The sequence below is a fragment of the Cherax quadricarinatus genome, unplaced genomic scaffold (assembly GCF_038502225.1).
Source record: "Cherax quadricarinatus isolate ZL_2023a unplaced genomic scaffold, ASM3850222v1 Contig58, whole genome shotgun sequence".
In the NCBI taxonomy this organism is placed as follows: domain Eukaryota; kingdom Metazoa; phylum Arthropoda; class Malacostraca; order Decapoda; family Parastacidae; genus Cherax; species Cherax quadricarinatus.
Window position 1 is genome coordinate 1 of NW_027195084.1, and position 27,571 is coordinate 27,571.

The 27,571-nt window shown below is 41.0% G+C and overlaps 1 protein-coding gene across 5 annotated transcripts in view; it reads left to right on the top strand.

Annotated features, from left to right (window-relative positions):
- The first annotated feature begins 8,863 nt into the window (after nucleotides 1-8,863).
- LOC138851171 (tigger transposable element-derived protein 1-like) overlaps nucleotides 8,864-27,571 on the top strand; it is a 58,379-nt gene continuing 39,671 nt past the window's right edge. Inside the window, exons 1-3 of one of the 5 annotated variants that reach the window (XM_070079955.1) lie at nucleotides 8,864-9,984; nucleotides 14,432-14,608; nucleotides 21,069-21,189. The gene's annotated coding sequence lies outside the window, so the exon portion shown is untranslated. The remainder of the gene's footprint in view (nucleotides 9,985-14,431; nucleotides 14,609-21,068; nucleotides 21,190-27,571) is intronic. The other 4 variants (XR_011391035.1, XR_011391036.1, XR_011391037.1 and 1 more) reach the window with 4 other exon arrangements.

The window sequence follows — 27,571 nt, forward strand, 5'->3', positions numbered from 1 at the left end:
TCAGCCCTCTGGACAACAGTTTTGGTAATCCTGCACCTCCTCCTAACTTCCAAACTACGAATTCTCTGCATTATGTTCACACCACACATTGCCCTCAGACATGACATCTCCACTGCCTCCAGCCTTCTCCTCGCTGCAACATTCGTCACCCATGCTTCACACCCATATAAGAGCGTTGGTAAAACTATACTCTCATACATTCCCCTCTTTGCCTCCAAGGACAAAGTTCTTTGTCTCCACAGACTCCTAAGTGCACCACTCACCCTTTTCCCCTCATCAATTCTATGATTCACCTCATCTTTCATAGACCCATCCGCTGACACGCCCACTCCCAAATATCTGAATACATTCACCTCCTCCATACTCTCTCCCTCCAATCTGATATCCAATCTTTCATCACCTAATCTTTTTGTTATCCTCATAACCTTACTCTTTCCTGTATTCACTTTTAATTTTCTTCTTTTGCACACCCATTCCAGATTCATCCACCAATCTCTGCAACTTCTCTTCACAATCTCCCAAGAGCACAGTGTCATCAGCAAAGAGCAACTGTGACAACTCCCACTTTATGTGTGATTCTTGATCTTTTAACTCCATGCCTCTTGCCAAGACCCTTGCATTTACTTCTCTTACAACCCCATCTATAAACCATGGTGACATCACACATCCTTGTCTCAGGCCTACTTTTACTGGGAAATAATTTCCCTCTTTCCTACATACTCTAACTTGAGCCTCACTATCCTCGTAAAAACTCTTCACTGCTTTCAGTAACCTACCTCCTACACCATACACCTGCAACATCTGCCACATTGCCCCCCTATCCACCCTGTCATACGCCTTTTCCAAATCCATAAATGCCACAAAGACCTCTTTAGCCTTATCTAAATACTGTTCACTTATATGTTTCACTGTAAACACCTGGTCCACACACCCCCTACCTTTCCTAAAGCCTCCTTGTTCATCTGCTATCCTATTCTCCGTCTTACTCTTAATTCTTTCAATAATAGCTTTACCAGGTATACTCAACAAACTTATCCCCCTATAATTTTTGCACTCTCTTTTGTCCCCTTTGCCTTTATACAAAGGAACTATGCATGCTCTCTGCCAATCCTATTGGCTACTCTGCATTCCTCTCTTCTCCAGGTGCATACACGCTTATTATGACCCACTTTTTGCATCCAACCTTTACTTTAATCCACATAATTCTTGAATTTACACATTCATATTCTCTTTTCTCCTTCCATAACTGATCCTTCAACATTACTGCTACCCCTTCCTTTGCTCTAACTCTCTCAGATACTCCAGATTTAATCCTATTTATTTCCCCCCACCGAAACTCCCCTACCCCCTTCAGCTTTGTTTCGCTTAGGGCCAGGACATCCAACTTCTTTTCATTCATAACATCAGCAATCATCTGTTTCTTGTCATCCACACTACATCCATGCACATTCAAGCATCCCAGTTTTATAAAGTTTTTCTTCTCTTTTTTAGTAAATGTCTACAGGAGAAGGGGTTACTAGCCCATTGCTCCGAGCATTTTAGTCGCCTCATCCGACACGCATGGCTTATGGAGGAAAGATTCTTTTCCACTTCCCCATGGACAATAGAAGAAATAAAGAAGAACAAGAGCTATTTAGAAAAAGGAGAAAAACCTAGATGTTTGTATATGCATGTGCGTGTCTGTGAAGTGTGTCCAAAGTGTAAGTAGGAGTAGCAAGATATCCCTGTTATCTAGCGTGTTTATGAGACAGAAAAAGAAACCAGCAATCCTACCATCATGCAAAACAGTTACAGGTTTCTGTTTCACAGTCATCTGGCAGGACGGTAGTACTTCCCTGGGTGGTTGCTGTCTACCAACCTACTACCTATCATTATTAATATGGCATCTTCAAGACCAAGTACACTCTTAATGAGTGGCTTTGAGACAGACAACCAGACAAAGACAGACATACAGGTAGACAGAAAGACAGACACACAGGTAGACAGACAGAAAGACAGACACACAGGTAGACACAGGTAGACATAAAGACAGACACACGTAGACATAAAGACAGACACAGGTAGACAGAAAGAGACACAGGTAGACAGAAAGACACACAGGTAGACAGAAAGACAGACACACAGGTAGACATAAAGACAGACACACAGGTAGACAGAAAGACAGACACACTAGTAGACAGACAAACAGACACACAGATACAGACAGATATACAGGCAGACAGATACAGACAGGTTTATGTGCAACAGTGAAAACAAATAGAGAGTTTGAGAGTAAGAGCCTTTCTTGCCACAATCTCCAGTGCAAGACTCAGACTTCATCTTAGGGGCCATGGTGAAATTTACTGTCCAGTTAGTACAGTTAATACAGTATGATGCTGCTGATAGGGCAGGGTTGCTCAAACTGATTCTGCCTGCATGACACATTGCCCCCGCGAGTATTGTCAAATATTGTACAGTGGTGTGCATCAGCCGGCCCAGCCCAGCTGCCAAATGCATGGTCGTAAGTCGAGTGGACGTATGTCGAGCAGGTCGTAAGTCGGATGGTAGGTGTACATCTTCCATTCTATCAAATGAGTCCAAAAAATGAGAATACAACCATAAAAACCATATGAAAATATACTGCAAAGAGGCAGCTAATGGCTGAGAAGTGAACTCCCTTATTTATCGTCCGTCTTTTTTATTTTTGTTGTACGTTAAGAAGCATCTTTCCATCATACATTGTCCAAGTTTCAATGAGAAAGCCCAACAAACAACCGAGAAAAAAAATATTTACCAAAAATCATATATGGCAAGCCCAAGCCAGGTACTGGAAATAAGTGACTTTGTCTGACTTTTCTTGGTTATCCCAGGTTCTCTATACATACACTGCTATGTATGATAATCTATGTAACTGTATTTGTGTATACCTGAATAAACTTATTTACTTCTAGTCTGTCAACTGAGTACAAGAAACTGCCCATTCACTTATTTCAACTACCCAATAAAGTGGTCAGAAATTGGCAATTTGGCCGATTTCACACAAATTTCAACAGATGCCAATTTCAAAATAAGGTCCAAAATAAACAATGCAGACATTCCTGGCACTAAAATAACATTTTCTCTGTTCATTAGTCATGGCTACAGGCCCCTCTTATATTACTCTTGCTTACCATTTGGAATTTTTATTCACAAAAAAAAATAGAAGATTTACTGTTATGCAGACTACAGTGGACCCCCGGTTTACGATATTATTTCATTCCAGAAGTATGTTCAGGTGCCAGTACTGAACGAATTTGTTCCCATAAGGAATATTGTGAATTAGATTAGTCCATTTCAAACCCCCAAACATACACGTACAAATGCACTTACATAAATACACTTACATAATTGGTCGCATTGGGAGGTGATCGTAAAGCGGGGGTCCACTGTACTGCATTATTGTAATAATTGTATAAATAATGTCAATCCATTCTTGACTCCATCCTGGAATTTAGACTGGCAGGCGGACAGGTATTGGACGGTGACGTCATTTGTTTACTCTTGAGCTTCGCTAAAGAATAGAACATTTTCGCTACTGTGATCGCAATTTCCCGGTACTTTTCGTCATGAAAGCAATCAAAATCATATCTATTTCTGTAATATATCTTTCATTCTATCAAATGAGACCGAAAAAATGAGAATATAACCATAACAACCATACAAAAACATACCGCTAAGCAGCCGCTAATGGCTGAGAAGTGAACTCCGATATTTATGGTCTGATTTCTTTCATTTTTGGTGTGTGTGAAGAAGTATCTTTCCATCATACATTGCCCAAGTTTGAATAAGATAACCCAACAAACAACTGAGAAAATAATAATAATAATATAATATTAATAATATCTTTATTTACTACACGTACATGTACAAGGTATACAGGCCTAGCTGACATCAGTGACATACTACTGTATAGAAAGGCACTTGTTATGCTGAGTATTTCAAGAAAATTAGGTCAGTGTCCCAGGATAACACCCACACTAGTCGACTAACACCCGGGTACCCATTTACTGATGGGTAAACATAGACAACAGGTGTAAAGAAACACACCTAATGTTTCTACCCAGCTGGGAATCGAATATTTACCAAAAATCATATATGGCTAACCCAAGCCAGGTACTAAAAATAAGCCACATTGACTTTTTTTGGGTTATCCTAGGTTCTGTACACATATGCTGCTATGTGTGATAATCTATAGCAGTGGTATTCATTGAGCGACTTGCGGTGACTCAGTTCACGGCTCTCGAAAAATATATAAATTAATAAAAAAAATATATAGAAAAATAATTTTTCAAGTAAGATACATATTTTCATGAGGTGAGATGGAAGACAAAGTCACAGTAAGAGATAACATTCTAACATCCCTTCCCTAGTCGTACAGAAATCATACATGTCCACTACGGGAAACTGATCAGGGACACATCTAGCTAGGCGTTGGTGGTCTCGCTGAATCAGTTGAGTTCAAGCTTTCGGGGGAGACTGGACGTATTTCGTTACTCTTGGAGATTTGTGTTTGAAAATAGGCAACAGATATTTGAGACTGCGGCAACATATATGAAAGTAACGACTTAACTGTTGCTGCTTGTGGAAGCTAGCTGCGATGGGCTAGTTTTACTTGAAACCAAAGTGCAGTCAAGTAGTGTCCGTTATGATGGATCGATTTGTGGTTAAACAAAAATGCAATAGCGATGAACAGCCATCCCAGACCCGACCAGTAGAAAAGGAGCATTAAGTAAGTTTGGTCTTTATTTTGCTATTAATAACAAGATATGCAGGCTAATATTACCATGTCTAATTTTTCTCATTTACTATATTGCACTAGCAGCTCAGTACTACTTAATTTAGTTGAGTTACGCTAACTTGCAGTAGCTGCGGCTCTCTCAATCAATGTGTTTAACCGAAGTGGCTCTCTTGCAAAAATTAGTGAATAAGAACATAAGAACGAAGGAACACTGCAGCAGGCCTACTGGCCCATGCGAGGCAGGTCCAAGTCTCCTACCGGCTTAAGCCAATGCACCCAACCTAGTCAGGCCAGGTCACATTGACTTAAGGGAGGAACACGGCAACCGACCTGGTAGCACAAGCTATCAGGTCCAACTCACACCCACCCACATCCACTCATGTATTTATCCAACCTATTTTTAAAGCTACACAACGTTCTGGCCTCTATAACTGTACTTGGGAGTTTGTTCCACTCATCCACTGATCTGTAGAGAGAAAATAACTTTTTTGTTTCATGTTTATGGATAGGAGAATGGTATTTGTTTACCATATCCTCTAAATAACTCTGTCGAACTGCTCGGTGTTATGCCTCCCTCGCGCACACACTTCCTACTGTTACCCCTCTTGCCCTGGGCCACAGTGATTTCGCAAGGGCTAACTGGAAGGGAATCCGTCATCAGTGGCAAGAGGGCCTTGCACACTCCCTCTCTTCTTCGGCGTTTGGCTCTGTCCGAACTTTTAATGGCCCCTGCCCTTGGGCTCGCCATCCCAACCACTCGGTGGACGTTGTACTGACTCGCCTTCGAGTCGGGCACTCGCGACTGGTGGCTCATCTATATCGCCTTTGGATGACGGACTCTCCGTACTGCCAGTGGTGTCCCTCACAGCTTGAGATGGTGGAACACTTCCTGCTGTGGTGCCCACGTTATCACTCTGCACGGACTACTCTCCGTGCGGCCTTGCGCACACTTGGGGTGAACACTTTCACTCTACCTGTCCTCCTCAACAGGGAGGGGTTTTGCCCTCTGGACCATCAGGAGATATTGGCTTGTTCCTGCTCCTTCCTGGTGGCTTCAGGACGTATCAGAGACATATGATATTAGTCAAGACATTCTTCCACTTTGGTCGATATTCCCTCTCCTAGCACTGGACGGCCGGGCTCGATACGGCGTATGCTGTCAGTGGCCCTGAAGCCCCAACAGAAGAAGAAGAAGATTCATTCTGTAGCATTTAACATGTATTATGTTATTTATATCGTTTCTTATGTCATATTAGATCAATTGTGATAGGCAAATAAGCTGTAGTGTTGATATTAGCGTAATAATAAAGCATATTCTCCTGCTTCATGAGACTGAGCTCATGGCAACCGACAGTGGCTTCAAAGCCACCTTATCTTTAATGGATAATGTACTGTGTTGGTGCTTTACATAATGAGAAGCATTTCTTTTATTCATTGGAAAAATGGCTAGGGCTAAAAGTAAGCAGGTTAAAACAATAAATGGAGAAAAAGAAATTGGAATGACTTATGCAGCAAGTAGCGCCACCAAACAGTACCAGCAGGTTGGTGTGGCGACCCTGGAAATTTGAAATTATGCTAGCCAAAAGAGTGCCGAATAACTGAAGGAACCGAATAACTGATTGCCGGATTTGTGATGGCGGACCTGTATTAGGAATGGAACTCCGTCATAAAGTGAGGAGAGGTTGTACAGTACACACAATACTTACCTTAAAATATTTATTGTAGGAAGTTTGAATAAATAAAGAATTAGTATACAGTGGACCCCCGCATACCGTTGGCATCACATAACGTTAAATCCGCATACCGATACATTTTATCGCTAAGATTTTGCCTCGCATACCGCTAAAAAACCCGCTCAACGCTATTCATCCGAGACGCGTCTAATGTGCGGCCTGAGCCAGCCTCACATGTTCCACCGGTGGCATTGTTTACCAGCCAGCCTCCACGGTAACATCCAAGCATACAATCGGAACATTTCGTATTATTACAGTGTTTTTGGTGATTTTATCTGGAAAATAAGTGACCATGGGCCCCAAGAAAGCTTCTAGTGCCAACCCTGTGGTCTAAAGGGTGAGAAATATTATCGAAATACTATGGTACCATGGTCAACTGCTGATGCTGCTGCTGCTGTAGCACTGTCAGCTGCTGCTGCTGCTGTACCACTGTCAGCTGCTGCTGCTGCTGTAGTACCGTCTGCTGCTGCTGTAGCACCATCTGCTGCTGCTGTAGCACTGTCAGCTGCTGCTGTAGCACTGTCAGCTGCTGCTGTAGCACTGTCAGCTGCTGCTGCTGCTGTAGCACCGTCAGCTGCTGCTGCTGCTGTACCACCGTCAGCTGCTGCTGCTGCTGTAGTACCGTCTGCTGCTGCTGTAGCACCATCTGCTGCTGTTGTAGCACTGTCAGCTGCTGCTGTAGCACTGTCAGCTGCTGCTGCTGCTGTAGCACCGTCAGCTGCTGTTGTAGCACTGTCAGCTGCTGCTGTAGCACTGTCAGCTGCTGCTGCTGCTGTAGCACTGTCAGCTGCTGCTGCTGCTGTACCACCGTCAGCTGCTGCTGCTGCTGTAGTACCATCTGCTGCTGCTGTAGCACCATCTGCTGCTGCTGCTGCTGCTGTACCACCGTCTGCTGCTGCTGCTGTACCACCATCAGCTGCTGCTGCTGCTGTAGCACCGTCTGCTGCTGCTGTAGCACTGTCAGCTGCTGCTGTAGCACTGTCAGCTGCTGCTGCTGTAGCACCGTTGTTGGTGTGGCTTATTGAGAATACCAAGAAACAATTAACCCCAGAGGGTTAGCCACCCAGGATAACCCAAAAAAGTCAGTGTCATCGAAGACTGTCTAACTTATTTCCATTGGGGTCCTTAATCTTGTCTCCCAGGATGCAACCCACACCAGTCGACTAACACCCAGGTGAACAGAGAAAAATGCCTGGAACTAGTGCTCATATTGGTGAATTTAAAGCCAGCAAAGGTTGGTTTGAGAGATTTAAGAATCGTAGTGGCATACACAGTGTGATAAGGCCTGTTCTGGAAGAAAATGCCAAACAGGACCTACAGTACTCAGGAGGAAAAGGCACTCCCAGGACACAGTGTCTCATCAGTCATTGCTGCATCTTCAATAAAGGTAAGTGTCATTTATTCTTCATTTAGTAGAGTAGTACATGCACAATATATATTGTGCATGTACTACTCTACTATTGTGCATGTATCCTTCTCTTTGTGTGTAGGAAAATGTATATTTCATGTGGTAAAAATTTTTTTTCATACTTTTGGGTGTCTTGCACGGATTAATTTGATTTCCATTATTTCTTATGGGGAAAATTCATTCGCATAACGATAATTTCGCATAACAATGAGCTCTCTTGCACGGATTAATATCGCTATGCGGGGGTCCACTGTACTGTGGAACCTCGGCTTACGAACGCCCCACCCTGCGAACTTTTCAGGATACGAACCATCGTTCGGTCGATTTTTTTCCTTCTGGATATGAACGAAATTTCCCCCTCAAGGGAAGTTCTGTAAATAAATAAATAGATAAATAAATAAATATTTCTTTGCAAGGGTTACAATGTGTGTTTACGTATCATAACATGAAGCATACCGAGACATTTCGCACACACTTAACCTAATACTTATAGACTACTTAAGTCTCAACAGGTGAAAAGTAGTGGTTACCAATGTTTTGTTGATGGTGGCTCCAACTACTGCCAGCCTTTTGAAACTTCTCTTTGCTGTTATTATTATTATTATTATATAGTATTATTGTATTTGTTATAATAATTATTATATTGTATTACTATTATTATTATATTATATTATTATTGTTATAGTAATTATTATATTGTATTACTATTATTATTATTATTACTGTTATATTGTATTACTATTATTATTATTATTACTGTTATATTGTATTACTATTATTATTATTATTACTATTACTATTATGTATTAGTAATTATTATATTGACCCTGTAGTACCATCTGCTGCTGCTGTAGCATCGTCTGCTGCTGCTGTATTATTATTACTGTTATATTGCTGTAGTACCGTCTGCTGCTGCTGTAGTACCGTCTGCTGCTGCTGTAGTATATCGTCTGCTGCCGCACTGTACGCATCGCATAACGTTCAATCCGCATACCGCTCGCTTTTATCGCATATTTCATGTGGTAAAAAATTTTTTTTCGTACTTTTGGGTGTCTTGCACGGATTAATTTGATTTCCATTATTTCTTATGGGGAAAATTCATTCGCATAACGATCATTTCGCATAACAATCAGCCCTCTTGCACGGATTAAAGTCGCTATGCGGGGGTCCACTGTATTATTGTGATTATTATAATTATTATAATGTGTTATTATATTGTATTACTATTATTGTTATAATAATTATTATTATTAGTACGTACGTACGTGGTGAGGGGCTCTTGATCTAGGGAATTGGATGTGTGTTCCAGTTCCCTAAATTAAACCTGAATACCTTCCAACCCATACACCCACACAAGCACTTCCCCATTATAATAATAATGTAATTATAATGTAATGCAATAATAATACATATAATAATAATATAATAATAATGTACTATAATAATTATAATAATAGACACCTTCGAAAGGCCGTCACTAGATGGCAGTGAATACCACAACAATGCTGGAGCAGTTATGGCTGCCTCCACTTTGTCACATAATGCTAGAGTACATACCAAGTTCCTATGGTATTTATATTGTTTATTATATTAGATCAAGTGTGATAGATAAATAAGCTGTAGACTTGATATTAGCATTATATTCAAGTGTATTTTTCCTGCCTCTGAGAGCAGGAATTCCGCTGGAACAGATTAATGGCTTTTCAATTAATTTAAATGAGGAAAATTGACTCAGCATACGATGGAATAATCCAGATACGAACGAGGTCATGGAACTCATTAAGTTCGTAAGTCGAGGCTCCACTGTAATGAAAACTGCTGCATTGGTGAAATGTCGTAAAGTACAGTGCTGTGAAGTGGGGCCTGCCAGTACTATATGGTGTAATAACATTAACCACACATTCATCACAAATATGTTATGACTTTGCAAAGAAATGATTTGTTATGTTAGTCAATTTTTTCATGGATCTCAATTAGTAACATTGATTTCTTAAAATTTATTGTTTAGTATGCAAAAGGCGGAAATAGAGCAGTCCAGTTCTGCGTTATGTGCCTGTCGGCATGCCAGAAGCAGTAGTAGTGAAAATGTAAGTATTTATCAAATACTTTCATAAATACTTGCATACTTATAGTTGAGGTGCTACAATTAGATGCTGTCTGTGTAGTTCAACTTTATTCAAGCTTGTTACCTGCTTTATGACAGTTTCCTCAACTTGTGTAAGTTTATTTAGGTACACATTTACACTGTAAATTACCCAGGATAACCCATAAAAGTGAATTATTTCCATTACAGACCTTGATTTACACTTGCGTCAACTATCAAAATTGTACATATTAGATATTGACCTCACATAGGCCTCTTGGAGGCCTATGTGAGGGGAAATTAACAACATTATCTGTAGTAATTCCTAAATTATTGTATATGTGACCTTGTAGGTCATATATACAATAATTCTTTATTATAATAATAACATTGTATATCTATGCCTGGCTTACTGCATTAAGGTCTCGAGTTGTTTATAACAACTTATAATTTTGAGAGCAACAAGTCTTTTATAAGGTGAAAGACCAGTTAATAGTAATGTGCAATAAGGTCACAGTAAACATGTAATATCACAATATGCATAATACCCACAGTGATTTCTTGTATTATCAAGCATTAGTCAAAATAATAATAATATGGGAAAGTGCCATACAAGGCAGAAATAATATGTATGCCAGGGATGGGGTTCACTTGTCTAGGTCAGGGGGAGGGGGTCAGTGACCAATGCTGTTAGGGCTTTATATTAAAAAATAGTTAGTAGCATGGGTTTTTGTGGGAAAGCAATGAAATATGAGTGTAGTGATATTGTGAGTTTTAGGGAAACCAGTTATAGGCAGAATGAAGTGGGAGTGATCATGCCAGAGGATCTCACCTTCAAGGACCATAACATTGTATTAATCGCATCTGCTAGAAAAATGACAGGATGGTGAATGAGAACCTTCAAAACTAGGGCTGCCAAGCCCATGATGACACTCTTCAGGTTACTTGTTTTATCTAGGCTGGAATATTGCTGCACACTAACAGCACCTCTTAAGGCAGGTGAAATTGCTGACCTAGAAAATGTACAGAGAACCTTCATGGCACGCATAACTCAGATAAAACACCTGTACTCCCTGGAATGCAGGTGGGGGAGATACATGATTATATACACCTGGAAAATCCTAGAGGGACTAGTACCAAACTTGCACACGAAAATAACTCCCTATGAAAGCAAAAGACTCGGCACACGATGCAACATTCCCCCAATGAAAAGCAGGGGTGTCACTAGCATGTTAATATACAACATAATAAGTGTCAGAGGCCCAAGACTGTTCAACTGCCTCCCAGCATACATAAGGGGGATTATCAATAGATCCCTGGCTGTCTTCAAGCAGGCAATGGACAAGCACCTAAAGTTGATACCTGACCAGCCGGGCTGTGATTCGTATGTTGGATTGCATGCAGCCAGCAGTAACAGCCTGGTTGATCAGGCCCTGATCCACAATGAGGCCTGGTCACAGACTGGGCCATGGGGGTGTTGACCCCCGGAACTCTTTCTCCAGGTCTCCAGGTTCTCCAGGTAATAGTATGGATAGCTGCAATGGATGCAATGTTTCTGATTTTTTTGGGTGTTATTAATAACAGTAATTTTCTGGGAATAATTTACCTTTCCTGGTGCAATAAAGCAAGTTTTCTGCCTGTGTTGTGTGCAATATTGCTGACTTTTTAGGGTTTACTTGGAGTTTACCTGGAGAGGGTTTTCGGGGTCGATGCCCCTGTGGCTCAGTCGGAGACCAGGCCTCATGGTGGATCAGGGTCTGATCATCCAGGCTGTTCCTGCTGGCTACACACAAGCTGATGTATGAACCACAACCCGGTGTTATTAATAACAGTAATTTTCTGGGAATAATTTACCTTTGCACATGTAAATACTCCCGTTTTTCTGCAAAGTTTTTGTGTCCAATCCTGTTTATTTTTAGGGATTTATGTGATAATAATTCCTTGTGAATACACAAATAACCCGCACATAGAAGAGAGGAGCTTACGATGATGTTTTGGACCAAAACGTCTTCGTAAGCTCCTCTCTTCTATGTGCAGGTTATTTGTGTATCGTTCCAGTCACGGTATTGTGCCTTTTTTTGTTATTCCTTGTGAATGAAATATTTATTTAGTGTATGTGCTATGCTGTGTGGTTTATTATTTTATATTTGTAATTTCTGCTGTAGATAGCAAGTGCTAGTGATATCCAAAATGTCTGTCATCTTTGGAGAGAGTAGTACTGACAGGGATCTTGTAGAAGACCCTGAATCAAATTCCACTGCTAGTAATGAATCACATCCCACTGCTAGTAATGAATCACATCCCACTGCTAGTAATGAATCACATCCCACTGCTAGTAATGAATCACATCCCACTGCTAGTAATGAATCACATCCCACTGCTAGTAATGAATCACATCCCACTGCTAGTAATGAATCACATCCCACTGCTAGTAATGAATCACATCCCACTGCTAGTAATGAATCACATCCCACTGCTAGTAATGAATCACATCCCACTGCTAGTAATGAATCACATCCCACTGCTAGTAATGAATCACATCCCACTGCTAGTAATGAATCACATCCCACTGCTAGTAATGAATCACATCCCACTGCTAGTAATGAATCACATCCCACTGCTAGTAATGAATCACATCCCACTGCTAGTAATGAATCACATCCCACTGCTAGTAATGAATCACATCCCACTGCTAGTAATGAATCACATCCCACTGCTAGTAATCATCCCACTGCTAGTAATGAATCACATCCCACTGCTAGTAATGAATCACATCCCACTGCTAGTAATGAATCACATCCCACTGCTAGTAATGAATCACATCCCACTGCTAGTAATGAATCACATCCCACTGCTAGTAATGAATCACATCCCACTGCTAGTAATGAATCACATCCCACTGCTAGTAATGAATCACATCCCACTGCTAGTAATGAATCACATCCCACTGCTAGTAATGAATCACATCCCACTGCTAGTAATGAATCACATCCCAATGCTAGTAACATGAATAATGAAGCAGAATTTATAAGATTGAAATTAGTCATAAGCGGGGAAGAAAAGAGCAGTTAGGGATTGAACGTACAAAGTTCCAGGAACAGAAACAGTTAGAAATGTTTAGGGCTCAAGAAAGAGACAAGGAGAGGCAGTTTGCTTCTCAACAAGCCACAATAAATATGGTAGAGGCATTTCATTTGGACAAAGCCATAAAATTTGTGCCCAGATTCCTAGAGAAAGACCAAGATAAGTTTTTACTGTTGTTCCAAAGGATGGCCAAATCCTAAGATAGGACAGACTAGGAATGGGCAACATTAGTATGAACTCACTTCATTAGTAAATGGTTACAAGCAGTTAGTTCTCTAGAGGAATGGGACTTTTGTGATTATAATAAACTGAAAGAGGTACTTTAACTTGTTTATCAGATGTTGCCAGAAAGGTACCAGCAGAAGTTCAGAGGACTAAAGTTTCAGGCAGGTCAGTCTTTAGTGGAATACAGTCAGGAGAAGATGTCCCTTCTAAACAGGTGGTGTCGCTCAAAAGGTGTGGTAGACAATTATGAGGGTGTACTTTCCCTAATTTGGCTAGAGGATCTTTTGAGAAATGTTCCTCCTAACCTTAAGGTATATCATGAGGAGAAGGATCTTGATGATTTTAATTATGCTTTACAGCTGGGTGATAGATTTTTAGCTAACCAAAAACTTGGTAGTACTTACCACTCCTAACCTACTAAGTAGGGTTAAGAAATTTCTGAAGTTTAAGCCACATTTTCCAGCCTAATAACCACCATAGTTTTAATAAGCCTAATTCTCCAGTACATGCCCAGAAAAGTTTTAAGTCAGCCATCACACGTCCAAGACTACAGGGAACAAGTAGGACGAGCCCAGTTCCCCAGGGTCAAGGGCCCCACCCATTGTGGGCTGGGGGCTTTTTAACCTTATTACTGTACATGTTGCAATAAACAGAAACACCTGCAGCCATATTGCAGAAAGATGCTTAGGGACCAGGCTGCAACAGATGCTTAACGATTTGGTTAAAATCAAGGATTACACTGGTTATTTAAGTGTATGTAGCTGTCTGGGGGATAATGATTCTCATGAAAGATGCTGTTTTTTGGCATCAATGCTTTAAATTATAGATGCAGTTCTGAGCCCATTGCAGGAGCAGAAGCATGTTCTCCTCTGTTGACCTTACTTTGGAGAAATTTTATCCAAAGCTAGACAGTTTATTTTACAAGGAATTTTGGACAGAGCCTCGTAAATCTAGTGAAAAGTCCATGCTCATCCCTTTCTTTTCTGTGTTAGCAGCAGACGTTTATGTTAAGGGGCAAGATGGAGTGTCTGTCCTTCGGTCATTGAAGAGCTCAACAAGGACTCTTATGACACCCACACTTTAGACTTGTGGCCAACCGCTTCTTGTGTGTGCGGTCTCTTAACCTTTTTTTTTCTTCCCAGGAACATTGTAGGGGTAGAGATCATCATAGATCATTGATTGACCTGTGAACTGGAAAACAAAGCCTTCCTGAAAACCAACAATGATCAAAAGAAAACAAAATGGCTGAAGCAGTCTTCACCTGATTGCATGAAAGCTGCTTGCCCCAACAATAGTCAACTAAAGTAAAGAACTGAATGGTATGCATGTTTTTGTATATTCTAATCTCCCTTAAGCCATACAATGTGTCCCATTGAAGCATCTAACTTCTGGAATAATGGACCTTACTGCTTAACTATTTTGTTAAAACCAACGATTACACTGGGTATTAACCCTTTGACTGTTTACGCCATATAAATACGTCTTACGCGCCACTGTTTCTGACGTTTATATACTCATAAATTCTAGCGGCTTCAAATCAAGCAGGAGAAACCTGGTAGGCCCACATGTGAGAGAATGGGTCTGTGTGGTCACTGTGCACCACATAAAAAAAATCCTGCAGCACACAGTGCGTAATGAGAAAAAAAACTGACCGTTTTTTTGGGTTAAAACGCCGACTTTGAGGTGTATTTTCGTATAGTATTTATCGTTGTATTCTTGTTTTCATGGTCTTAGGTGATAAAATGGAAAACATATTACAGAAATAGAGATGATTTTCATTACTTTCACAATGAAAACGACCTTGAAACTGAGCTCAAAGTAGCGGAAATGTTCGATTTTTACCAATGTTCAGGAGTAAGCAAATCACACCACACATCCAATACACGTCAACTGGGGAGTCTAATATTCTTTCACTAGTGCACTGATAATTATTTATACCATTTTTAAAATAATGCAGTAGTCTGCATACCAGTAAATTTTGTATTTTTTTGTATGAATAAAAAATCAAAATAGAAATCAATAGTAATATAAGAGGGGCCTAGAGATGTGACTAATGAACAGAGGATATGTTATTTTAGTGCCAAGAATATCTACCTTGTTTATTCTGGACCCCATTTTGAAATTGGCATCTTTTTTGATTTGCGTGAAATTGGCCAAATTGCCAATTTCTGACCACTTTATTGGGTAGTTCAGATTGGTAAATGGGTGGTTTCTTGTACTCAACTGATAGATAAAATGGAGTTCTAAAGAAATAGCTATGAGTTTGGTCAACTGGAACAACAGAATTGGCTAAAAACAGGGCTCAAATTCGGCGAAATCACCGATACGTATATGTCGCCGAGACCGCTAACTTAGCGGCAGCGTAATTCCGTGAGTTTTCGACCAAATTTCGAACTTTTGGTGTCATTACCATCGGGAAAAGATTCTCTATCATTTCATAAGAAACAATCTTTTTTTTTTTTTTTCAAAAAATCTTGCGACATAGAATGACAGTTTCAGAAAGGGGCCTGCGACAGTCAAAGGGTTAAAGTGTATGTAGGTGCCTGGAGGTAATGGTTTTCTTGAAACATACTGTGTTTTGGCATCATGGCATTAAATTGTAGCTGCAGCTCTGAGCCCATTGCAATAACACAAACTTCTCTTATGCTGACCTTACCATGGAGGATTTTATCTAAGGCTAGACAGTTTATTTTACAAGGAATTCTGGCCAGGGCCTTGTAAATCCTATGAAAAGTCCATGATCATGCCGTCTTTCTCCAGGGCCACAGCAGACGTTTCTGTTTCCGTGCCTTTTGGTTTGTAAAGTAGGTCTCTTTAACCCCTTGACTGTCGCAACCCCCAATCCTGAAGTGTCTCCTGGTATCGCAAAATTTAAAAAAAAAAAAAAAAATTCTTGTGAAATGATAGAGAATCTTTTCCCGATTGTAATGACACCAAAATCATGAAATTTGATGGAAAACTCACGGAATTAGGCTCTCGTGAAGTTAGCGACCTCGGCGATATTTACAAATCGGCGATTTCGCCCACTTTGACCCCTATTTTCGGCTAATTCCATTGTTCCAATCGACCAAACTCATAGCTATTTCTTTAGAACTCCATTTTTTCTATCGATTGAGTACAAGAAACTGCCCATTTACCGATTTCAACCACCCAATAACATGGTCAGAAATTTGCAATTTGGCCAATTTCACGAAAATTAAAAAATATGACAATTTCAAAATACAACCCAAAATGAACAATGCAGACATTCCTGGCTCTAAAATAACATTTTCTTTGTTCATCAGTCATGTCTCCAAGCACCTCTGATATTACTCTTGCTTTCTATTTTGAATTTTTATTCAAACAAAAAATAGAAGATTTACTGTTATGCAGACTACTGCAATACTGTAATAATTGTATAAATAACATCAACCCATTCATGACTGCATATTAGAATGGCTAGTTGGACATTTATTGGATAATGACATCATTTGTTTACTTTTGAACTTCGGCAAAACTCAAACATTTCCCCTACTTTGAGTTCCATTTCCAGGTTCTTTTTAGAGTTAAATCAATCAAAATCACCTCTATTTCTATAATATGTTTTCCATTCTATCAAATGAGACCAAGAAAACGATAATACAACCATAAATACTATACAAAAATAGACCACAAAGTCGGCATTTTAATTAAAAAAAACAGTTGGATTTCTTTTTTTCTCATTATGCACTGCATGCTCCAGGATTTTTTTTATGTGGTGCACACTGACCACACAGACCCATTCTCTCACATGTGAGCCTACCACCTTTCTCCTGCTTGATTTGAAGCCGCTAGAATTTATGAGTATATATACGTCAAACACGGTACCTCGTAAGACGTATATATACGACCTCGACAGTCAAAGGGTTAAAGTTACCAGGTATGTAGTATTGTAGATTTCTGTCTTTATAATATTTATCAATGAGGCTCTCGTACGATTTTAAAGCTTACCTGGTTGTTATAACTGAAGTTAGTTTGTAATATGTGGGATGAACCTGCGTCCCATTTTGAATATCTCTTGGAGAGATTTAGGACATTTCAAGTAAATGTAAATGACTAGAAGTTATCTGTTGGTCATTTTAGTATAACTTTGTTGGGTCATGATGTTGGTAGTGGCAAGAAATTTTGCCAAAGTTTTTGTTATTGAAAATTATCCATTTGCTCTTGATAAAAAGTTGCTACAAAGATTGTGGATTTGAAGAGGCTTTTAAGTATTTATTTATTTATTTATTTATTTATTTATTAATTTGAACATGATACAGAAAAGTACAAGGAATACAATTTTTAAAGTGCAGCATGCCAAAGCCCCTTGTATGCAGAGCATTATGGGCAGGCTTAAAATTAACTTAAGATTAACTAAGCAATGATATATTCAGTGGTACAAAAATTATTGTAAAACAGATAATTTAGTACAAATGAGTATTACAAAGACAGGTCATATGGTCATTTACTGTGTTGCTGTGTAATCAGTAGAATGGAGTATTCTGTTAGGTAATGAAGTTAACCCTTAAACGGTCCAAACGTATATATACGTTCACTCGCGAAGTGCCCCGAATATTTTGAAAAAAAATATATTTTTTTTATATAGAAAAAAAGAGCACATTTTTTTAAGTGTTTTAGCATAAAAAAAAATTAGGGTCAGTACTTACCGAGGTATGAGGCCGCGAAGTTGGCACTTGGCGATCACCTGACAGCAACATGAAGCACTGCTGCTTGCACAAATTCAACATATTTACCGTTTTCTTCCATTTTTTTTTTCATTTTCTTGGTTTTCATGATATGATAATTATGTTTCATAGTAAGTCATTTGATATCAATGCCAATTTTTGTTTATACACCAATATTACATACAAAATTTTTATCACATTGTCATAAACACACATGTACACACTGACAGGTGATTTTGCACACCTGGCTGAATCACACATTATTATCTACAACTATATACAAGTATTTACATGTCCTACTTATGTTTCTAGAACTCCACAATTGTATGATACTCCATGAAGCATGGATTCATACAGAGTGCCACCCCACACTGGTGACACATGAATCGTGTGTCCTTCCGCTGTTGGGGTCGTTTTTTTGGTGGTAGCACACACAATACACTTTTTCTGGGCATTCTTCTTCTTTTGGGTAGGTGGTATTGGTACCAGATAGTGACAGGAGTGATTCGGTCTGGCACTTCCCCCACTGGCTGTGGTTGGGGGACAGGTTGTGGTGTGACAGGTCGCTGTTGAGGGGAAGGTACAGAGGTGTGGTACCATACTTTCTTGCTATCTGTTTGACGAGATTCAGAGAGAAATCTGCAAAACGTTGTCGTTTTCCAGTCTTTACTTCGTACATATTGAATGCATTGAGCACTGCAATGTCTACAAGGTGAAAAAACAGTTTTATATACCACTTGCGACTCCTACGCACACAGTCAACAAACCCTATCATCATGTCACACTTGTCAACTAGTCGCATGTTGTTCGTATAGTCCACGACAGCAAGTGGCTTCACAATAGGTTCGTTGTTGAACTTGCTCAGTCTGTCTGTCTTTGTACCATCTCGTTTCTGTGGATGGTTGATAGCAATGTCACGTCTCGTTTGTCATGCTACGTCAGTGCCATGATGTCATTAGCATGAAACGCTTGCGCTTCACCTTCAACACTGCCTCCAGTGAACCTTGGCATATGTTTCCTATTCCTTCTCACTGTTACACATATATCAGTATTGTTCACACGTAGGAAATCAGCAAGCATAGGGCTTGTACATATTGAAATTGAGCACCAGTTGTCTGTGTACAGTGCCATGATGTCATTAGCATGAAACGCTTGCGCTTCACCTTCAACACTGCCTCCAGTGAACCTTGTATGGCCCTTGCCAAGGTATGGTTCCATCATCCTGCGAACAACATCACCGGAAATGCCCAACATCCTTCTGTCATCATCGAGTGTGTTTTTCCCTGTGTATACAATTACATCCAACACAAGACCACTCTCACAGTCACACATAACAAAAAGTTTTATACCAAAGCGATTACGTTTGCTCGGTATATATTGCTTGAATGACAGGCATCCCTTGAACAGAATCAAGGACTCATCAACAACAGTGTTCTTGAAGGGATAAAAGTATACACTGAATTTCTGCTTCAAATACATAAACACTTCCCGGATTTTGTATAGAAGGTCATTTCTGTCTGGCGTATTTCTGTCTGCGAAGTGCAACATTCATAGCAACAGAGTGAATCTGTTGCAGGGAAGGAGGTCACGGAAAACTGGAGTACTGATGAAGTGGTCTGTAGACCAGTAATTACGTATATTGTTCTTATAGATATGTGGCATAAGCATGACAGTGGCAAGGAATAAATACATTTCAGCCACTGTTGTGTCTTTCCACCTGTGCAGCCGTGATGATTCTCCAACCTCTGTTGTGTTGTTCATGACATATTGGTAATAAATGTTTGTCTGAGTCACTATCAAGTTCATTATAGGCTCGTCAAAGTACAACTGGAAATAGTCTAACTCTGTAGACTCATTCGTTATGGGACTTTCTGGCTGGATACCACTTCCACTAGCATCAAAATCACAAGGTTGTGGCACGAATATACTTTGTGTCCAGTTCCACTCACGATCACATGGTGCAGGGTGGACCTGTGGCATGGGGCGAGGGGGGGCAGGAGGAGGAGGGAGAGGAGTGGAGGCAGCACATGGTTGAGGGAGTGCCGGGCAGTCCTTTGTCTGTCCACCTACTGTGCCATGTGGTCCAGGCACCATGCCACCCACCACTACTTCCTCCATCCCCGCATACTCCCCTTCGTGATCACTTTCACTATCAGTGGCCGGGGTTTTGGATCGTGACCTGCCACGACCCTTGGGGATTGCATATGGCACACTGCCTGAACGTAGATAACGACACCTAAAAGTACGTTTCACTGGTGAATAATGAACGTCACTATCACTAGACGAATCCTCAATTGGCATAAAATCAATCTCATCATCACTTACATCACTTTCACTATCACTACTAAAACACCAGGAAAATGATAGTTTCCTCTTGCGAAGTTGCCTATGGGTAACACTTGCCACTCTAGAGGTGCTTGGCCCAGGGTCTTCTGTGGCCACACTGGCCACCCCAGAAGTGCTTGGCCTAGGGTCTGATGTGGCCACACTGGCTACCCCAGAGGTGCTTGGCCCTAGGACAGGTGTCACTACCCCAGAGGTGATGGGCTGGGGGTCATCTGGGTTATCGTCGATATTTTCACTAATTCCTTGAATATTACTGGCCCCATTGGTGTCAAATCCACTAAACACTCGAATAGTAGAGTGTTAATACAATGAGGCGTGAGTGAATCACGAGGATGTGCCATGATGTTGACCCAGGATGGAGCTGAATGTAACTGGTCCTACCATGTGGTACCCAGGTGTCCCAGATTTTTTGTATACTGCGCACACCCATTCTCTCATGTCTAGGCGACTCAGGCCTATCGCGCTAATTTTGAACGAATGAAAAATAAAACGTATATATACGTTTGGGGCGCTACGCACGTGAACGTATATATACGTTTGGACCGTTTAAGGGTTAAATAGTAACAAAGTTTGATTGGGTCACAGGTTGACATTTATGAGATACAATAATGAGATACATATATGAGATACAATTTATGAGATACAATTTATGAGATACAATTATTCAGTATTTATTTAGTTGTGTGTGAGTAAGTGATTTTTGAGAAGAGACTTGAATTTATAAACAGTGTTTCTTTTATATTCACAGGTAATGAATTCCAGATTTTAGGGCCGTTTATGTGCATTGAGTTTTTGCATAGCGCGAGATGGACATGAGGAACATCAAAGAGTGATCTGTGCCTTGTGTTATGGTCATGTGTTCTGTTAAGGTTGGTAAGGAGATGTTTGAGGGGAGGGTTTATGTCAGAGTTAAGTGTTCTATGTATGTAGTAGGTGCAGTAATAAGTATGGATGTTTTGTATTGTATTGTCCCTCCTCCCTCTCTGCCTATATGTGTCCCTCCCCCCTCTGCCGGTGTATGTGCCCCACCTCTCCCCCTATCTGCCTGTGTGTGTGTGTGCTTCCCTCTCCCCTCTCTGCCTGTATGTGTGTGTGTGTGTGTGTGTGTGTGTGTGTGTGTGTGTGTCCCTCCATCCCCCTCTCTACCTGTGTATGTGCCCCATGTGTGTGTGTGTGTGTGTGTGTGTGTGCATGTGTGTGTGTGTGTGTGTGTGTGTGTGTGTGTGTGTGTGTGTGTGTGTGTGTGTGTGTGTGTGTGTGTGTGTGTGTGTGTGTGTCCCTCCATCCCCCTCTCTACCTGTGTATGTGCCCCATGTGTGTGTGTGTGTGTGTGTGTGTGTGTGTGTGTGTGTGTGTGTGTGTCCTTCCCTCCTCCTTCTCTGCCTGTGTGTGTCCCCCTCAACTCCCCTCTCTGCCTGTGTGTGTTTCCCTCCCCCCTCTACATGTGTGTGTGTCCCTCTCTCCCTCCTCAGTTATTTTTAGTTATTTTTCAGTTATTTTTAGTTATTTTTCAGTTATTTTTAGTTATTTTTCAGTTATTTTTATTATTTTTAGTTATTTTTTTAGTTATTAGTTAATTTTAGTTATTTTCAGTTATTTTTCATATATTTTTAGTTATTTTTGTTAATTTTTGTTAGTTATTCTTTATTTTTTAGTTATTTATTATTTCTAGTTATATTTAATTATTTTTACTTATTACCTTATTACTTCTTTTTAGTTATTGTTAGTTATTACTTATTTTTATTTATTTTTTAGTTAATTTTACTTGTTTTTAGTTATTTTTTAGTTATTTTTAGTTATTTTTTTAGTTTTTGTTATTAGTTATTTTCATAATTTATAATTTGTTTTATTTTTTTAATTATTTTAGCTATTAGTTATTGGGCAGTGAGTGAATGTATTTGTGAACCACCAGGTGGTTATCATGTAGTTAGTTGTCGGGGTGGATCAGGGAGATAAGATGTTTTCTACCTGTAGTTTTGAAAGTGATGAATGTGTCTGCAGTTCTAGAGTTTTCAGGTAGGGTGTTCCAGATTTTAGGTCCTTTGAAATACATTGAATTTTTGTAAAGGTTTAGTCGAACACGGGGAATGTCATAGAGATGTTTGTGTCTGGTGTTATGCCTGTGGATCCTGTCACAACTATCAAGAAAGCATTTAGTAGATATAGATTGCACTGTAGTAAGTGTGGATGTTCTGGCCCCAGGGCCAGACTCATGGAACTCCGTGTTCATCAAGAACTGCAAGAAGCCCCTATCACGAGCTTTTACCATCCTATGGAGAGGGAGCATGGACACGGGGGTCGTCCCACAGTTACTAAAAACAACAGACATAGCCCCACTCCACAAAGGGGGCAGTAAAGCAACAGCAAAGAACTACAGACCGATTGCACTAACATCCCATATCATAAAAATCTTTGAAAGGGTCCTAAGAAGCAAGATCACCACCCATCTAGAAACCCATCAGTTACACAACCCAGGGCAACATGGGTTTAGAACAGGTCGCTCCTGTCTGTCTCAACTATTGGATCACTACGACAAGGTCCTAGATGCACTAGAAGACAAAAAGAATGCAGATGTAATATATACAGACTTTGCAAAAGCCTTCGACAAGTGTGACCATGGCGTAATAGCGCACAAAATGCGTGCTAAAGGAATACCAGGAAAAGTCGGTCGATGGATCTATAATTTCCTCACTAACAGAACACAGAGAGTAGTCGTCAACAGAGTAAAGTCCGAGGCAGCTACGGTGAAAAGCTCTGTTCCACAAGGCACAGTACTCGCTCCCATCTTGTTCCTCATCCTCATATCCGACATAGACAAGGATGTCAGCCACAGCACCGTGTCTTCCTTTGCAGATGACACCCGAATCTGCATGACAGTGTCTTCCATTGCAGACACTGCAAGGCTCCAGGCGGACATCAGACAAATCTTTCAGTGGGCTGCAGAAAACAATATGAAGTTCAACGATGAGAAATTTCAATTACTCAGATATGGTAAACACGAGGAAATTAAATCTTCATCAGAGTACAAAACAAATTCTGGCCACAAAATAGAGCGAAACACCAACGTCAAAGACCTGGGAGTGATCATGTCGGAGGATCTCACCTTCAAGGACCATAACATTGTATCAATCGCATCTGCTAGAAAAATGACAGGATGGATAATGAGAACCTTCAAAACTAGGGAGGCCAAGCCCATGATGACACTCTTCAGGTCACTTGTTCTATCTAGGCTGGACTATTGCTGCACACTAACAGCACCTTTCAAGGCAGGTGAAATTGCTGACCTAGAAAATGTGCAGAGAACCTTCACGGCGCGCATAACGGAGATAAAACACCTCAATTACTGGGAGCGCTTGAGGTTCCTAAACCTGTATTCCCTGGAATGCAGGTGGGAGAGATACATGATTATATACACCTGGAAAATCCTAGAGGGACTAGTACCGAACTTGCACATGAAAATCACTCACTACGAAAGCAAAAGACTTGGCAGACGATGCAACATCCCCCAATGAAAAGCAGAGGTGTCACTAGCACGTTAAGAGACCATACAATAAGTGTCAGGGGCCCGAGACTGTTCAACTGCCTCCCAGCATACATAAGGGGGATTACCAACAGACCCCTGGCAGTCTTCAAGTTGGCACTGGACAAGCACCTAAAGTCGGTTCCTGACTAGCCGGGCTGTAGCTCGTACGTTGGTTTGCGTGCAGCCAGCAGTAACAGCCTGGTTGATCAGGCTCTGATCCACCAGGAGGCCTGGTCACAGACTGGGCCGCGGGGGCGTTGACCCCCGGAACTCTCTCCAGGCAAACTCCAGGAAGGACCCAGACCAGTTTTTCCTGTTCAAAAGGATGGCCAGATTCCAAGATTGGCCTGACAAGGAATTCAAATTCAAAGTTTATTCTCTATAAGGATTACAATGCTGAGTTTACAGAATTTGGTTATTGTATTGTTTACATGTAGTAAAATAATAATTACAGAGTGTATCACTAGAACACCTAGTATGGCTAGGCATTTCGGGCAGACTTAAATTAAATCTTAAGTTTAAAATATTACAAAATTATGAGGTAAGTTGGTATTATGGCTAAGTGATTAAATACTAGTTTGTGAGTTTAGCAATGTGAATGCTTTTGTTTTGGCACTATACATAGTTTCAGTATTGGAGTATCACAGGCCAACTTATGACTAGTTAAGATTCATTATTTTGAGATTGAGATTGATATTTCTGTTTATGGTCAAATGGGTGAGTGAGTGTAAGTGTTAACCACCAGGTGGTATTCGTGTAATTAGTTGACAGGGTGTATCAGGGAGATAAGATGTTTTCTGATGGTAGTTTTGAAGGTCATGAATGTGTCTGCAGTTTTAGAGTTTTCAGGTAGGGTGTTCCAGATTTTAGGGCCTTTGACATACATTGAATTTTTGTAAAGGTTTAGTCGGACACGGGGAATGTCATAGAGATGTTTGTGTCTGGTATTGTGCCTGTGGGTTCTGTCGCAACTATCAAGAAAGCGTTTTAGGTCAAGGTTAACATTGGAATTTAAGGTCCAGTAGATGTAGATTGCACAGTAGTAAGTGTGGATGTACTGAACAGGGAGTAAGTTTAGATCTATGAAGAGTGGGGGGGGGGGTGTTGCCAGGGATGGGATTTAGTGATTATTCTTACTGCGGCTTTTTGTTGGGTTATTATTGGCTTTAGGTGTGTTGCTGCAGTTGAACCCCAAGCACATATAGCATAGGTGAGGTATGGATATATAAGTGAATGGTATAGTGTGAGAAGGGCAGTTTGCGGCACGTAGTATCGTATCTTGGAGAGGATCCCAACCGTTTTGGATACTTTTTTGGTTATGTGTTGGATATGGGTGCTGAAGTTCAGGTTGTTGTCGAGGTATAGGCCTAGGAATTTGCCCTCATTATGCCTGGCAATTAGAGTGTTGTCGATCTTAATGTTAATTTGCACATCTCCTGCTCTGCTACCAAACATAATGTAGTAGGTTTTGTCAGTGTTAAGCGTAAGTTTATTGGCTGTCATCCAAGTCGATATTTTGATCAGTTCCTCATTAACAATGGTGTTGAGGGTGGCAAGATTAGGGTGAGAGATGACATAAGTCGTGTCATCAGCAAAGAGAATGGGGTTCAGGTGTTGAGATATGTTTGGAAGATCATTGATGTATATGAGGAAGAGCAGGGGACCAAGGACACTTCCCTGCGGAACTCCAGTATCAAGTGGCTGTGTTGTTGATGCTGTGTCTTTAATGGTGACATACTGATACCTATTAGTAAGGTAAGATTTGAAATATGCAAGCGCATGGCCTCTTATACCATATTGGTCAAGTTTGTGGAGTAGGATGCCGTGGTCTACTGTGTCAAAAGCTTTTCTTAGGTCAATAAAAATTCCTAGTGGATATTCCTTATTTTCCAATGCTGTGTAAAGCAGATCTAGCATTTTTATGATTGCATCATTACCTGGAGTTTACCTGGAGAGAGTTTCGGGGGTCAACGCCCCTGCGGCCCGGTCTGTGACCAGGCCTCCTGGTGGATCAGAGCCTGATCAACCAGGCTGTTGCTGCTGGCTGCACGCAAACCAACGTACGAGCCACAGCCCGGCTGATCAGGAACCGACTTTAGGTGCTTGTCCAGTGCCAGCTTGAAGACTGCCAGGGGTCTGTTGGTAATCCCCCTTATGTATGCTGGGAGGCAGTTGAACAGTCTCGGGCCCCTGACACTTATTGTATGGTCTCTTAACGTGCTAGTGACACCCCTGCTTTTCATTGGGGGGATGTTGCATCGTCTGCCAAGTCTTTTGCTTTCGTAGTGAGTGATTTTCGTGTGCAAGTTCGGTACTAGTCCCTCTAGGATTTTCCAGGTGTATATAATCATGTGTCTCTCCCGCCTGCATGCCAGGGAATACAGGTTCAGGAACCTCAAGCGCTCCCAGTAATTGAGGTGTTTTATCTCCGTTATGCGCGCCGTGAAAGTTCTCTGTACATTTTCTAGGTCGGCAATTTCACCTGCCTTGAAAGGTGCTGTTAGTGTGCAGCAATATTCCAGCCTAAATAGAACAAGTGACCTGAAGAGTGTCATCATGGGCTTGGCCTCCCTAGTTTTGAAGGTTCTCATTATCCATCCTGTCATTTTTCTAGCAGATGCGATTGATACAATGTTACGGTCCTTGAAGGTGAGATCCTCCGACATGATCACTCCCAGGTCTTTGACGTTGGTGTTTCGCTCTATTTTGTGGCCAGAATTTGTTTTGTACTCTGATGAAGATTTAATTTCCTCGTGTTTACCATATCTGAGTAATTTAAATTTCTCATCGTTGAACTTCATATTGTTTTCTGCAGCCCACTGAAAGATTCGGTTGATGTCCACCTGGAGCCTTGCAGTGTCTGCATGGAAGACACTGTCATGCAAATTCGGGCGTCATCTGCAAAGGAAGACACGGTGCTGTGGCTGACATCCTTGTCTATGTCGGATATGAGGATGAGGAACAAGATGGGAGCGAGTACTGTGCCTTGTGGAACAGAGCTTTTCACCATAGCTGCCTCGGACTTTACTCTGTTGACGACTACTCTCTGTGTTCTGTTAGTGAGGAAATTATAGATCCATCGACCGACTTTTCCTGTTATCCCTTTAGCATGCATTTTGTGCGCTATTACGCCATGGTCACACTTGTCGAAGGCTTTTGCAAAGTCTGTATATATTACATCAGCATTCTTTTTATCTTCTAGTGCATTTAGGACCTTGTCGTAGTGATCCAATAGTTGAGACAGACAGGAGCGACCTGTTCTAAACCCATGTTGCCCTGGGTTGTGTAACTGATGGGTTTCTAGATGGGTGGTGATCTTGCTTCTTAGGACCCTTTCAAAGATTTTTATGATATGGGATGTTAGTGCTATCGGTCTGTAGTTCTTTGCTGTTGCTTTACTGCCCCCTTTGTGGAGTGGGGCTATGTCTGTTGTTTTTAGTAACTGTGGGACGACCCCCGTGTCCATGCTCCCTCTCCATAGGATGGAAAAGGCTCGTGATAGACGCTTCTTGCAGTTCTTGATGAACACGGAGTTCCATGAGTCTGGCCCTGGGGCAGAGTGCATGGGCATGTCATTTATCGCCTGTTCGAAGTCATTTGGCGTCAGCATAACATCGGATAGGCTTGTGTTAACCAAATTTTGTGGCTCTCTCATAAAAATTTCGTTTTGATCTTCGACTCTCAGTCTGGTTAGCGGCTTGCTAAAAACTGAGTCATATTGGGACTTG